The following is a 15,106-nucleotide window of genomic DNA, read 5'->3' as shown; positions in this document are numbered from 1 at the left end:
TTCTGTTTTTATTTATTTTTTATTTTTTTATTTTTTATTTTTTTTTTTGGTGACGGAGTCTCGCTCTGTCGCCCAGGCTGGAGTGCAGTGGTCGGATCTCAGCTCACTGCAAGCTCCGCTTCCCGGGCTCACGCCATTCTCCTGCCTCAGCCTCCCGAGTAGCTGGGACTACAGGCGCCTGCCACCTCGCCCGGCTAGTTTTTTGTATTTTTTAGTAGAGACGGGGTTTCACCGTCTTAGCCAGGATGGTCTCGATCTCCTGACCTCGTGATCCACCCGTTTCGGCCTCCCAAAGTGCTGGGACTACAGGCTTGAGCCACCGCGCCCGGCCTGGAACTCTTGACCTCAGGTGATCCGCCCTCCTCGGCTGCCAAAGTGCTGAGATTAGAAGCGTGAGCCACCGCGCCTGACGGCAACAGTTTTCCCAAACTGAAGGTGCTCTGCCTTGGTAGATACTATACAAGTAAATTAAACGAGAATCACCTGCTGCAGGACAGTTCTCCGGGTGACCTTGGACTAACCCAGTTCTTGCTTCTTTCTTGCTTGTACTTCTCAATAATAACTAGGCTGGGTTCAGTGGTTCACACGCCTGTAATCTCAGTATTTTGGGAGGCCGAGGCAAGAGGATCGCTTGAGCTCCAGAGTTTGAGACAAGCCTGGGCAACGTTGTCAGACCACTGTCTCTAGAAAAAAAAAAAATTAGCTGGGCATAGTGGGTGCACCTGTAGTGCCAACTACTTGGGAGGTTGAGACAGGTAAGTTGCTTGAGCCCAGGAGTTTGAGGCTGCAGTGAGCCACAAGGCACCGCTGCACTAGCCTAGACAACAGAGCAGGATCTTGTCCCTTAAAAAAAGAAAATCTGCGGAGTAGTGGTCACCTATGGAGGTTACTGATATTGGCTCTTGGTACCAATGAGCCACTGGGTTTCTGTGTGTAACTGTACTTTATTGCAGGTTTGTACAGCTGAGAGTTTTCTTTTTTTCTGTCGCCCAGGCTGGAGTGCAGTGGCGCCATCTTAGCTCACTGCAACCCCCGCCTCCCGGGTTCAATCAATTCTGTCTCAGCCTCCTGAGTAACAGTTGAGACTTTTCTACTTTATTTTATTTCTTGCAAGTGTTTCCAATGGATGAACTTTAATAAGGTTGGTAAGAGTGGCCAAGAAGACATTTAAATCTACATCCAAACGAGAGAAGACGCTACAAATGTGTGTTAGTAAGACAACAACAGGGCTCACCTAAGGCTTGACATAAATTTAAAACAGTACTATTCATATCAAAAGCAATTAAAAACTCTACTGTTTATGCATATTATTTGTTTGCTTTAACTGGGGATGGAAGGTGCAGGAAAAGTTAGGAATTGTTCTATAAGTTCACTTTTTAAATTAAATGAATATATATTTATTTGCCCTTGTAAAATAAATGTTTGAGAAACTTTTACAATGTTCACTTCTTCCCCACCCAGCTTATAAAATGCTTTTATTAAAACAAGCCAAAGTGAAAGCAAAACAAAACAAAAAATTGTGTTCTGGACATGCAACAACTTGAGGTAAGGAGGAATTGGATAGAACAGCCCAGACTGCTCGTCTTCCTCTGGAGCATGTCCTACAATACTTCAGTCCAGTGATCACATGCCCCTGGGGCATAAAACCCAGGGCAGACTGCTTTCCAGGGTCCCCCAGCTGTCGTGAAAGTGAGGCACATGCAGACAAGACTTCATCCACCCTGGGCAGCCTTCCTGAGCTTCTGTTGTCCTGGCTGCCTGTCAGTCAGTAATAGACCTGCTGCGTGGGACCTGTGTGCGAGTGTTCTGTCTTCTCAGATTCTTGCAAATGATAGAAACTGGTATAGCCCAGGGTACAGTGGGTGAGATGTTTAGAGTCTTCCCCTGGTAATGACACTGGCCCACAGTGAACCTGCTTCACACCTGTTACTTGGCAGGTTGGTTTGGAAGATAGGAGCTAGTTTGGAAGAACAGTTAACTGGCATCACTCCAATCCACTAGTTCTCAAAGTATTGTTCCTGAACCAGCAGCATCAGCATTATCTGAGAACCTGCTAGAAATGAACATTTTCAGATACTACCCCAGACCTACTGAATCAGAAATTCTGGGGTTGAAGCCCAACCAGCTGAGGTGTATCAAGTCCTCCAGGTGGTTCATGATGCATGCTTATGTTTAATGCATGCTCATGTTTAATGCATGCTCATGTTTAATGCACATTAGAATCACCTGGGGAGCTTTTACAACTCAGCTGGCTCAGCCACACCCAAACCAATTAAGTCAGAATCTCAGCAAGCGGGACACAGCTATCAGTATTTTTGCTTTAATTTCCCAGGATTCCATTGTGCAGCCAAGGTAGAAAACCAGTGTTGGGTCTAAACTTTTATTTTTATTTTATTTTATTTATTTATTTTTGAGATGGAGTCACTATGTCACCCAGACTGGAGTGCAATGGTGCAATCTCTGCTCACTGCAACCTCTGCCTCCCAGGTTCAAGCAATTCTCCTGCTTCAGCCTCCTGAGTAGCTGGGATTACAGGCACCTGCCACCACACTAGCTAATTTTTTTTTTTTTTTTTTTTTGAGACGGAGTCTCGCTGTGTCGCCCAGGTGGAGTGCAAGTGGGTGCATTGGCGCGATCTCGGCTCACTGCAAGCTCCGCCTCCCGGGTTCCCGCCATTCTCCCGGCTAGTTTTTTGTATTTTTAGTAGAGACGGGGTTTCACCGTGTTAGCCAGGAGGGTCTCGATCTCCTGACCTCGTGATCCGCCCGCCTCGGCCTCCCAAAGTGCTGGGATTACAGGCTTGAGCCACCGCGCCCGGCCTCACACTAGCTAATTTTTGTATTTTTAGTAGAGACGGGGTTTCACCATGTTGGCCAGGATGGTCTTGAACTCCTGATCTGAAGTGATCCACCCACCTCGGCCTCTCAAAGTGCTGGGATTACAGTAATGAGTCATTGCACCCGGCCCATTTTATTTTTTGCCTGAGTTTTCTTTTCTGCTGTCTTTCCTCATTACTAATAGTGGCTATAAATGAAAATGGAAGTATACTTTTATTATTTGTGTTTATTGCTTAATCTGATGTTCAAATTTTTATGGTTATAAAATAAAGGCTTTTCCTACTTTAATAACTGTATTTCCTTTAGTTGGGTGTGGTGGTGTGTGCCTGTAGTCCTAGTTACTCAGGAGGCTGAGGCGGGAGGATTGCTGGAGTCTAGGAGTTAGGGGTTACAATGAGCTATCATCATGCCACTGCATTCAAGCCTGGGCCTGGGTGACAGATGAAGACCCAACCTCAAAAAAAAAATTATTTCTCGCCCAGCAATGTGAATGTACTTTATATATATATATATAAATACTATATATATATATACATACTTCATATATATACACTATATATAGTATGTTCACATTGCCCTATATATAATATATATAACAAATGCAAATATTTCTTTTAAAAGGTAATCTCTCTTTTCATAAGTGCCTAAGTCCTTTTCTCCTAAAAAGTTTAATTCACAGATCAACATAGAACATATTTCAATACCCCAAGGAACCATTTACTACATTATAGCAACATATATAATAATTTTCCCAGTTTTTACATACTTATTGAGGTGTAACTGATATACAATAAACTGCATGTACTTATGTAAGTGTATGTATTATATAGTACATGCTATATAATGGTACAGTATTATATAGTATATTATAGTATAGTATATAGTATTATATAGTATATAGTATAGTATTATGTAGTATATGTTGTATATATCATTACATTGGGTAAGATTTCACATTCATAGACACTTGTGAAACCTTTACCACCATCAAGATAGTGAACGTGTCCATCATCCCTAAAGGTTTCCTTGCATCTTTTATAATTCCTCCATCCTGTCGCTCCCCAACCTCTACACCCCATCTCCAGGCAACCACTGACCTGCTGTATATCATAATAGGTGAGTTTACATTTTCTAGAACTTTATATAAATAAAATTATACAGTATGTACATTTTGACTTCTTTCACTTAGCACAATTATTTTGAGATTCATTCATGTAGTCATGTTTATCAATGGTTTCTTCTTTTTGTTGTTGAATGGTATTCCACTATATAGATGAAATACAATTTGTTTATTCTGAACTCATATATTTTCTGTTTTGGAGTTAAAATGTCTTTTCTTAGAAAAGGGTGTTTTTAATAAATGATGGATACCTTTCTAGTGTCCTTATGTACCAAAAGAAAAGTTATGCTGGGCACAGTGGCTGGAGCCTATAATCCCAGCTATCTGGGAGGCTGATGTGGGAGATCACTTGAAGCCAGGAGTTCGAGACCAACCTGGGCAACGTAGTGAGACCCCCCCCACCACACCCCATCTCTAAAAAAGTGGTGCATGCCTGCAGTCTCAGCTACTCTGGAGGTTGAGACGAAGGATTATTTAAGCCCAGGAGTTTGAGGCTGATTGCACCACTGCAGCCTAGGCAGTAGAACAAGATCTCACCTCTTACAAAATAAACAAAAGTTGGCAACCTAATGTCAATCCCCAAATATATATATATATATTTTAGAAATATAAGGATCTGCAAAATCCAGAAGCCTGGAAAGAACTGCCCAGTGACTTCCTGTTTATAGACTCAGTCTCCTTTTTTCAGACAAGTGGTATAGGGGACGGCAAATACCTTGGACCTACCAAAGCACTGTACTTTTGCTGGGGCCATCATGAAAGATGTTCCCTCCTTGTCTGGAATTTGGAGCTGCCAACACACTTTGCTGTGGTGTGCAGAACGCCTGCTGATCATGAAGCCAGGTGAAGGCAACGAACTGAGAGGTGGAGCGAGGCAGAAAGAGTCATGGTAACACTGGGTGAACCTCTGGATTTATCCCTTCCTGCACCCATCAACAATTCAAAATTCCCTAGTACAAAAGAAAATCAATTCCTTTTCTGCTCAAGCTGATTTGAGCTGACTTTTTGTCACTTGCAACCAAAGGTCCTGACTAACAAATCTGTTCATATACAACATGTAGCACTGGTCAGACAGAAATATATGCAGGAGAAAACATGGCTTTTAGAATAGGTTCTCTCATGTGGTGAGGAGAAAAAGCTCTGTACTTTTCTCTCATCACTTTTTGGAAGCTGCAGTGACTCCCATTCCTATGTTAATTTACCTGCCTATGCTAATTTACTTGTTGCCCTTGACAGAACTATTAAAATTCAGCCTCCAAGTCCTTGTCTGAAAACTGTGAGACAGGTTACCTCTAACAAGCACGTGCCCCTGTAGTCTAATTCCAACATTAAGGGGACAGCTTAGTGCACTGATCCATCACTTCCAGTAACAGAGAAGATGAAGAAACCAAACTTCTGCTATTTATTTATTCACTTGCTTATTTACTTATTTATTTGTTTGTTTATTTATTATTTTTGAGATGGAGTCTCACTCTGTCGCCAGGCTGGAGTGCAGTGGTACGATCTCGACTCACTGCAACCTCCGCCTCCCAGGTTAAGCAATTCTTCTGCCTCAGCCTCCAGAGTAGCTAGGACTGTAGGCACCCACCAATGCGCCTGGCTAATTTTTTTGTAATTTTAGTAGAGATGGGGGTTTCACCATATTGGCCAGGCTGGTCTCGAACTCCTGACCTCGTGATCTGCCCACCTCGGCCTCCCAAAGTGTTGGGATTACAGGTGTGAGCCACCGCGCCCGGCCTCTGCTTTTTATTTATATTTTAACTCCATCAAGCGCTTATTTTAACTCGCAGTGGTGTGATGACAGCTTACTGAAGCCTCAACCTTCTGAAAACAAACACCTTTCTTTTCAGTAAACCCATCCCAAACTAAAACATCCAAATTCTCAGACCACAGTTGCGTCAGGGCTCAGCTCTTCCTGCAGAGCATTCAGGGAGAGTGCAGTGGCACTACAGCCTCTCCTTCCCACGCCAGATATGTCATGATACTTTACAAACACCAGCATCAGCCGAAAGTCAACGTGCTGTTTGGCTGCCTATGACTACTGCACTTTAAAGGCCCGAGCAGCCAAAAATGCACCAGAAATAGAGGAAGCTCCCTTCTCAGAAACTCCTACTCATCCTTCAGATCTCAGCCCCAGAGCTCCTTTCTCAGGGACCCTTTCTTATCACAAAATCCAGTCATGTCCCCTGACTTTTTTTTTTTTTTTTTTTTTTTTTTTTTTTTTTTTTTTTTTTTTGAGATGGAGCCTTCACTCCTGTCACCCAGGCGGAGTGCAGTGGGCATGATCTGGCTTCACTGCAACCTCTGGCCTGCCCGGGTTCAAGTGATTCTCCTGCCTCATCCACCTGAGTAACTGGGATTGCAGGCGCCTGCCACAACGCCCAGCTAATTTTTGTAATTTTAATAGAGACGGGGTTTCGCTACGTTAGCCAGGCTGGTCTCGAACCCCTGACCTCAGGTGATCCACCTGCCTTGGCCTCCCAAAGTGTTGGGATTACAGGCATGAGCCACTGCGTCCGGCCAGTCATGTCCCCTTATTACACTTACATAGAATCCTGCATTTACTCCATTACATTAACCCATTTATGCCTAGTGTTCCATTATTGAAACGCTGAGCTTGTGAGAGTTGTTTATATCCTACTGATCAAGGTCTGATGGCAAAAATTCAAAAATTTGCAACCTCCAGCATAAATGGGTTAATGATGGTTTTTACTTACATTTTATTTGTATCATTGGTTTTCTATTCCTCTTCCCTGTCACCTTCCCTTAGATCACGAGCTCCGAAAGCCCAGTCACTTGCTGTGTTTCACTCCCCAGTGTCCCGGCATCTAGGGACACAGCAGGTGCACAATCAATAAAGAACAGAAAAACACACTTTCCTCTCAAACTCTGCTGTTGTTCTGCAAAAGATCTTCCAGTCTTTGATGCATGTGCATGACCATGGGTGCAGCCTTGGCATTTGCACATTCCTCTGTTCCGGTCTTCAGAGTCATCATTTTTCACGGGAGAGCAGAACTTTTTGTTTCACTCTAGCGGCAATAGTCCTTTTAAGAATCAGTTCTCAGCTCCCAAAACATCTTTCTTCATGGTCCATGTTTTCCAACTCTGAAACCCACAGGCAGGGCCAAGTGTTAGGAAGATAGGACATTTACCACTTCTTGGCACCTTTGCTCCAGAAGAGTTTAAGTGTCTATACCTACTCCAGACCCACTTCAGATGGCCAGCAGGCAGCCCCTGGATGCCCCGCAGCCCAGTGTCACCAATAGCCCACCCTCTGCACCCACTCTCAGCACCAAAGAAACTGCCAAAGGAGCTCCCAGGACCCATGTCTTGGGCTCCCTCCCTCCACCTTGGTGCCTTAGTCTCCTCCCCACATCATCCTTGAGAGGCATTATCTTGAGGGGAGCCTTAGGTTTTGCCATTTTACCAGCCAGAATGAGAGCCTCGGGTGAAATGTTTTTGTTCAGGAGCTGTGTTTTGTAGGAAGACACTTTATTTATTTATTTAGAGGAAGTCTCACTCTGTTGCCCAGGCTGGAGTGCAGTGGTGTGATATCCGTTCACTGCAACCTTCGACTTCTGGGTTCAAGTGATTCTCGGGCCTCAGCCTCCCAAGTAGCTGAGATTACAGATGTGCGCCACCATGCCTGGATAATTTTTGTATTTTTATTAGAGATGGGGTTTTGCCATGTTGCCTAGGCTGGTCTCAAACTCCTGACCTCAAGTGAAACACCTGTCTTGGCCTCCCAAAGTGCTGGGATTATAGGTGCGAGCCTCCACACCCGGCCTCAAGACACTCTTTTTGTGACAGGTCTGAAGTCTGTAGCTACAGGGCTATGGGGAGACCCCTGCACCACCTGGAGGCCAACTCAGCCCACAGGCTGGTCGGGAGACAGATGGACAAGGCATCAATTACAACAAATGTAGGGGAGAGGAAGAAATGCATTTTCCTCACCCATGGTAAAGGTCATGGCCGAAGTTCATAAAACTTTAAGAACACTAATTTAAGGGAATCATATACTTGCTTCCCCCAAACCCCATCGCCCCTGCAGTTCTAGATACAATTGAGTTTGTCTTGGAGAAGACCATTCAACCATGAGAGGCTGGGAGAGGGTTGCAATGATGCGCCACCCAAGAGCTGAGAGTTTCCAACCCCTTAGGCAGAGGCAGAGCCCAGCAGAACTTCCCGGTCGGGTGGGACAGGGATGCCTTGCTCCATTTGTATTTGTAGCTGTGCCCCAAACTTCCTGTTGCAAACTTCATTTGCATCCGCCACCATGAAATCAGAAACAAGTGTGCGAATATCAGTGCCTCCGAGTGAGACCAAAAGAAAAGGAGAACCCATTTCTTTTAAAAAAGAAAAAAAAAACAAGCAACAAATTGGGAAAGAATACTTACGAAACACGTATCTGATAAAGGACTCGCATCCAAAATAAACAAAGAACTTAAAATTCAACAATAAGAAAAAGACAGAACAGGCAAAAGATGAATAGCTACCTCACCAAGGAAGATATACAGATAGCAAATAAGCATACAAAAATATGCCCAACATCATACGTCATTAGGCAATTGTCAATTAAAGTAACAATGAGATACCACTATACACATTAGAATGGCTAAAATCCAAAACTGACACCACCAAATGCTGACAGGGATATAAGGCAACAGAACTTTCAGTCATTGCTGGTAGGAATGCAAGACAGTACAGCCATTTTGGAAGACAGTTTGGCAGTTTCTTATTAATCCAAAGGTAGTAGTACCATGCCATCCAGCAATTGCACTTCTTGGTAGTTACCCAAACGGGTGGAAAACTTATGTCCACAAAAACCCTGCACATATTTATGGCAGCTTTATTCACAATTGCTAAACTTGGAAGCAACCACGATGTCCCTGAATAAATAAATACCCACATACTCATACAATGGAACGTTATTCAGCAATAACAAGCAATGAGCTATGAAGCCATGAAAAGACGCGGAGGAGCCTGAAATGCATATTGCTAGTCAAAGAAGCCAATCTGAAAAGGCTGCATGCTGCATGATTCCAAATAGCTGACATTCTGAAAAGGCAAAACTACAGGGACAGTAAAAAGTCAGTGGTTGCCAGGGACTCAGGGAAAGGGAGGGAGAGATGAATGAGAGCACACAGGAATTTTAGGGCAGTAAAAACTGTTTACTCCATGATGCTGTGATAGTGGACATGTGAGACCCACAGAAACATTTGTCAAAACCCACAGAACAGTACACCACAAAGAGTGAATCATATGTAAACTACGGTCTTTAGTTAATAATTTATCAATTTGCCTCAATTGTAAGCAATGTGCCGTTCAAACACAAGGTGTTGAGTTAGAGGAAACTGTGTGTATGGGTGGAGGGGAGCAAGAGTGTATGGAAATTCTCTGTATGTTTTGTTCAATGTTTCTGTAAGCCTAAAACTGATCTTTTAAAAAAGGCAAAATAAAGACATTCCCAAGTCAACAAACATGGAGGAAATTCATTGCTAACAGATTCATCTTTTAAAAATTACTAAAGGAAGTTCTTGAAGCTGAAAGCTTCCCAGATGATAGTTAAAATTCACTGAAAAAAACAAAGAGTATTGGTAAAAGTAACATTTAATTATAAAAGATAGACACATATTTCTTCTCTAAACTGATTTTTAAAATAATTGTATAAAATCATCTGTATATAATTACATCGTTGAACTTACATTATAGATACATGTAACATACACTTGACATAACAGCGCAAAGGAGGAAAGCTGGAAGCAAAGCTGTATTGGAGTAAGACAATGGCATCAGATTGTACCTTGAATCCATGGGAACAAATAAAAAGAACCAAACATGGTACATAAGGTTAATATAACAAATACGACATAAACTTTTCTTTTGTTCTCTCAATTCTTTAAAAGACAAAATTATCTAAAGCAGTAAGTGTATTTTTTTTTTTTTTTTTTTTTAGACAGAGTCTTGCTCTGTTGCCCGGGCTGGTTCTTGGCTCACTGCAACCTCCATCTCCCGGATTCAAGCAATTCTCCTGCCTCAACCTCCCAAGTAGCTGAGATTACAGGCATGTGCTACTACGCCCAGCTAATTTTTTTGTATTTTTGGTAGAGATGGGGTTTCACCATATTGGGCAGGCTGGTCTTGAACTCCTGACCTTGTGATCTGCCTGCCTTGGCCTCCCAAAGTGCTGGGATTTCAGGCGTGAGCCGCCGCGCCCAGCCATAAGTGTATTTATTATAGGGTTTATAACATATATAAATGTAATATGTATAAAAATAATAGTATCAAAGAGGGAAGAGGGAATAGAGCTTTTCAGGACTAATGCTTCTATATCTCACTGGAATTAAGTTAGTATAAATCTTCTTAGTATGATAGCTGGGTGCAGTAGCTCACACTTGTAATCCCAGCACTTTGGGAGGCCAAGGCAGGCAGATCACTGGAGCCCAAGAGTTTGAGACCAGACTGAGCAGCATGGAGAAACTCCGTCTCTACAAAAAATACAAAAATGAGGTGGGTGTGGTGGTGCCTTCCTGTAATCCCAGCTACTCGGGAGGCTAAGGGAGGAGGATGGATTAAGCATGGGAGGTCAGAGCTGCAAGTGAGCCGTGATCACACCATTGCCCTCCAGCCTGGGCAACAGAGCAATATCCTGTCTAAAAAAAAAAAAAAAAAAGCATATGATAAGCCCTTAGAGTAACCACTTAAAAAAAAAAATTAAATGAAACATTTAGAAAAAAAGTAAAATAGCAAGTGTGAAGCCAACTACATCAAAAACATTACATGGAAATGAAGAGCCTAAGAGTTTGAAACTGTAGTGAGCTGTGACGGTGCCACTGCACTCCAGCCTGGGTGACGGAGCAAGACCCTGTCTCAGAAAAAATGAATGAATTAAATAATGCAACCAAAACTAAAAGCATTTGTGCTTCAAGGACACAATCAAAAAAGTTAAGAGAACCCACTGAATGGAAGGAAATATTTCCATATCATATATTTGACCCTATATCTAGAATACATAAAGAATACTTAACATCTCAATAATAAAAACACAATCCAACTAAAAAATGGGCAAAGAGGGCCGGGTGCAGTGGCTCACACCTCTAATCCCAACACTTTGGGAGGGGCAGGCCGATCACCTGAGGACGAGATTTCGAGACCAGCCTGGCCAACATGGAGAAACCCTGTCTCCACTAAAAATACAAAATTAGCTGGGTGTGGTGGTGTGCACCTGTAATCCCAGCTACTGTGGGAGGAGAATCGCTTGAACCCAGGAGATGGAGATTGTGGTGAGCCGATGTGGTGCCATTGCACTCCAGCCTGGGCAACAAGAGCAAAACTGTCTCAAAAAAAAAAAAAAAAAAAAAAAAAAAAAAAAGGCAAAGAATTTGAATAGACATTGCTCCAAATAAGACATACAGATGGCCAATAATTACACGAAAAGGTGCTCAACATAATTAGCTATAATGGAAATGTGAATTAAAACTATAATGAGAAATAGCTGCATTCACTGGGATGGGTATAATCAATAAAATAATAACTATTGACAAGGATGTGGAGAAATTAGAATCCTCATCCCTTGTTGGGGGGATCTTAAAATGGTGCAGCCAGGCCGGGCGCGGTGGCTCAAGCCTGTAATCCCAGCACTTTGGGAGGCCGAGACGGGCAGATCACGAGGTCAGGAGATCCAGACCGTCCTGGCTAACACGGTGAAACCCCGTCTCTACTAAAAAACTACAAAAAACTAGCCAGGCGAGGTGGTGGCGCCTGTAGTCCCAGCTACCCGGGAGGCTGAGGCAGGAGAATGGCGTGAACCCGGGAGGCGGAGCTTGCAGTGAGCTGAGATCCGGCCACAGCACTCCAGCCTGGGTGACAGAGCGAGACTCCGGCTCAAAAAAAAAAAAAAAAAAAAGGTGCAGCCACTTTGGAAACCAGTCTGGTTGTTAAAGCTAACCAGTTACCATATGACCCAGCAATTGAACTCCTAGATACATACCTAAGAGAAATGAACATATACAAAAACCTGTATACAAATAATCCTATCAGCATTATTCATAATAACTAAAAAGTACAAACAACACAAATGTCTATCAACTAACCAATGGATAAAATGTGGTATATACATACAATGGAATATTATCTGGCACTAAAAAGGAATGAATGATACATGGAACAACATGGATGAACCTTAAAAAGAGTCCAGGTGAAAGAAGCATGTTGTATGATTCAATTTATATGAAATGTCCAGTTGGCAAACATAGAGATAGAAAGTAGATTAGTAGTGGTTGCCTAGGGCTGGGGAGGATAGAATGATTGGGGTTGACAGCCAGAAGGGTATGAGGTTTCTTCTGGGAGTAATAAAAATGTGTTAAAATTGATTGTGGTGATAATTGCACAATTCTGTGAACATACGAAAAACCACTGAATTGTATGTTTTATTTCTATTGATTGATTGATTGAGACAGGGTCTCCCTCTGTCATCCAAGCTGGAGTGCAGTGGTGTGATCACAGTTCACTGCAACCTCCACCTTCCTGACCTAAGTGATCCTCCTGCCTCAGCCTCCCAGGTAGCTGGGACTACAGGTGTGTGCCACCACGTCTGGCTCCATTTTTGTATTTTTTTTTTGTAGAGATGGGTTTTCTCCATGTTGCCCAGGCTGGTCTCAAACTCTTGGGTTCAAGCAATCTGCCCACCTTAGCCTCCCAAAGTGTTGGGATTATGGGCATGAGCCACTGCACCTGGCTGAATTATACATTTTAAATGGGTAAATTGTACGGTATATGAATTATATCTCAGTAAAGCTGTCACCAAAAAAATTCATGTATAAATAAAAGACAACTTAAAATTCTGAAAATAGTTTTATTATGGAAACAAAATAAGGAGGGTAATTAAGCATGAATAATTTCATTCTTGATAAAAGCATACTGATTATTACAAAATTTAAAGTGTTAGTTTATAGCCCAAATCTTTTAAAGAATTTGTGTCTGCTGAAATGAACTTTCATCCTTTGCAAAGATGCAACTTTAGTTACAGGGGAACATATTTAATCTAAATACACATTGTCATAGATAAGACTCAGAGGATAATATATACAAAGCTAACTGTACTCATCTGTGTTAAATAGCTATACAAAGCTACTAACTTAAAGTATGAAAGGGTTGTTTATGAGACATTTCAAACTATAAGTTTGGAATTCTTGTTCCTTTGTGATACCCTTATTACACTAAATACATTTAGTGGTTACAAGTCCAGTGTACCTCTTAGAGAACAGCACATAGGATTAGATATGCCAAGATTAAAATATTGCACATTTTAGGAAACTCAGAAATAATTCAAAGATGCTTTTATACTAAACTCAGCAAATTTGGTTCCAAAATGTCTTTATTATGAAAAACAAGTAAGCATAATGTTTAGACATTAATGTACAGAAAATAGTTGTCATATATATTCCTTTACAATTTTCACACCTGTTTATTTAAAGTGTTTATTCTACACATTAAAAAACATAATAATGAGATCATGTTTCAATAGGAAATTGCTAAATTTTACTTGCAAATTTTTGTAGCTATAATTCTAATACACATTGGGATCTAAAACTATTGGTAAACAGCAACAATAGAGACTACATATTTTCTAAATTGGGCAAATGAAAGGAGAATATATTGAGATGTAAATCAGGAAGTAGTTATTCGCTTTACAAAAAGGTTTTAAATACGCAGATTAATTCATAACCTATACCCTTTAAATACTAAAGCATTTAAAATAAATTTAACAAAAAAGGCAACTTACATACTTTTTAAAACTCCATCAGTTGTATAAAGAGAGGCACTACTTTTATCCACAAAAGCATCAACATTTTAACAGTTCAAAATAGGAGCCCAAAACAACTGATTTATCAGAAACAAAACAATACAATGGTTATTCACAGTGTAAGAAATTAAATCTATTTTTTAAAGCATGTTTTTCAGTCTCAATTTATAACACACTTTGACTTCTACTTCTGCTTTTCCTTAAATCAATCTGGACTGTGTGGAAGAATGCCGTAACATGAAGCTATTAGCAATCTGGGTTAATGTTCTACAAAAAAAATATGCTGTCTATATACACAGAAAGTAATGAAGAAAAAAGTTAGCGCTGAAGTACAATGCATACTCCTTAGGTTCTGAAACTATCAGTCTAACAGAAAGCACCAAGATACAGATGCCAAAGTTAGAAAAAATACAAAGCAGCTCAGAATCAATATATCTTATTCAAGGTAAATTTTATGTTAGATTGTTTGTCTGGCATTTGGGAGGCTAAATTAATTTAGGAGGCTAGATATCCCATCTCTACTTTTTTTTTTTTTTTTTTGAGACGGAGTCTCCCTCTGTCGCCCAGGCTGCAGTGCAGTGGCAGGATCTCGGCTCACTGCAAGCTCCGCCTCCCGGGTTCACGCCATTCTCCTGCCTCAGCCTCCCCAGTAGCTGGGACTACAGACGCCCGCCACCACGCCCGGTTGAGTTTTTGTATTTTTAGTAGAGCCGGGGTTTCACTGTGTTAGCCAGGATGGTCTGGATCTCCTGACTTCGTGATCCGCCCGCCTCGGCCTCCCAAAGTGCTGGGATTACAGGCGTGAGCTATCGCACCTGGCCTCCATCTCCACTTTTAACAAAGATTTGCTTATTACTGAATTAACGTTATTAGTGAAAACAGCATAGTGAAGACTCTTTTTTGTGTTTATTGATGAGAAAACATTACTAAAATTTTCTTATGGAAAATGAGGAAATATATAATAATTTTTTGAAAATAAAAAGTAAACTTAGAAATAAATTCAAGGCAGTCAGGTGCAGTGGCTCATGCCTGTAATCCCAGCACTTTGGGAGGCCGAGGTGGGTGGATCATCTGAGGTCAGGAGTTCGAGACCAGCCTGGCCAACATGGCAAAACCCCGTTTCTACTAAAAATACAAAAATTAGCCGGGCGTGGTGGCAGGTGCCTGTAATCCCAGCTACTCGAGAGGCTGAGGCAGGAGAATCACTTGAACCTGGGAGGCAGAGGTTTCAGTGAGCTGAGATCACGCCATTGCACCCTAGCCTGGGAGACAAAATTGAAACTCCATCTCAAATAATAATAATAATAATAATAATAATAATAATAATAATAATAGTAAATTCAA

Source organism: Rhinopithecus bieti, unplaced genomic scaffold, assembly GCF_001698545.2.
Source record: "Rhinopithecus bieti isolate Rb0 unplaced genomic scaffold, ASM169854v2 scaffold_82287, whole genome shotgun sequence".
Classification (NCBI taxonomy): domain Eukaryota; kingdom Metazoa; phylum Chordata; class Mammalia; order Primates; family Cercopithecidae; genus Rhinopithecus; species Rhinopithecus bieti.
This window is presented reverse-complemented; position numbering follows the sequence as displayed.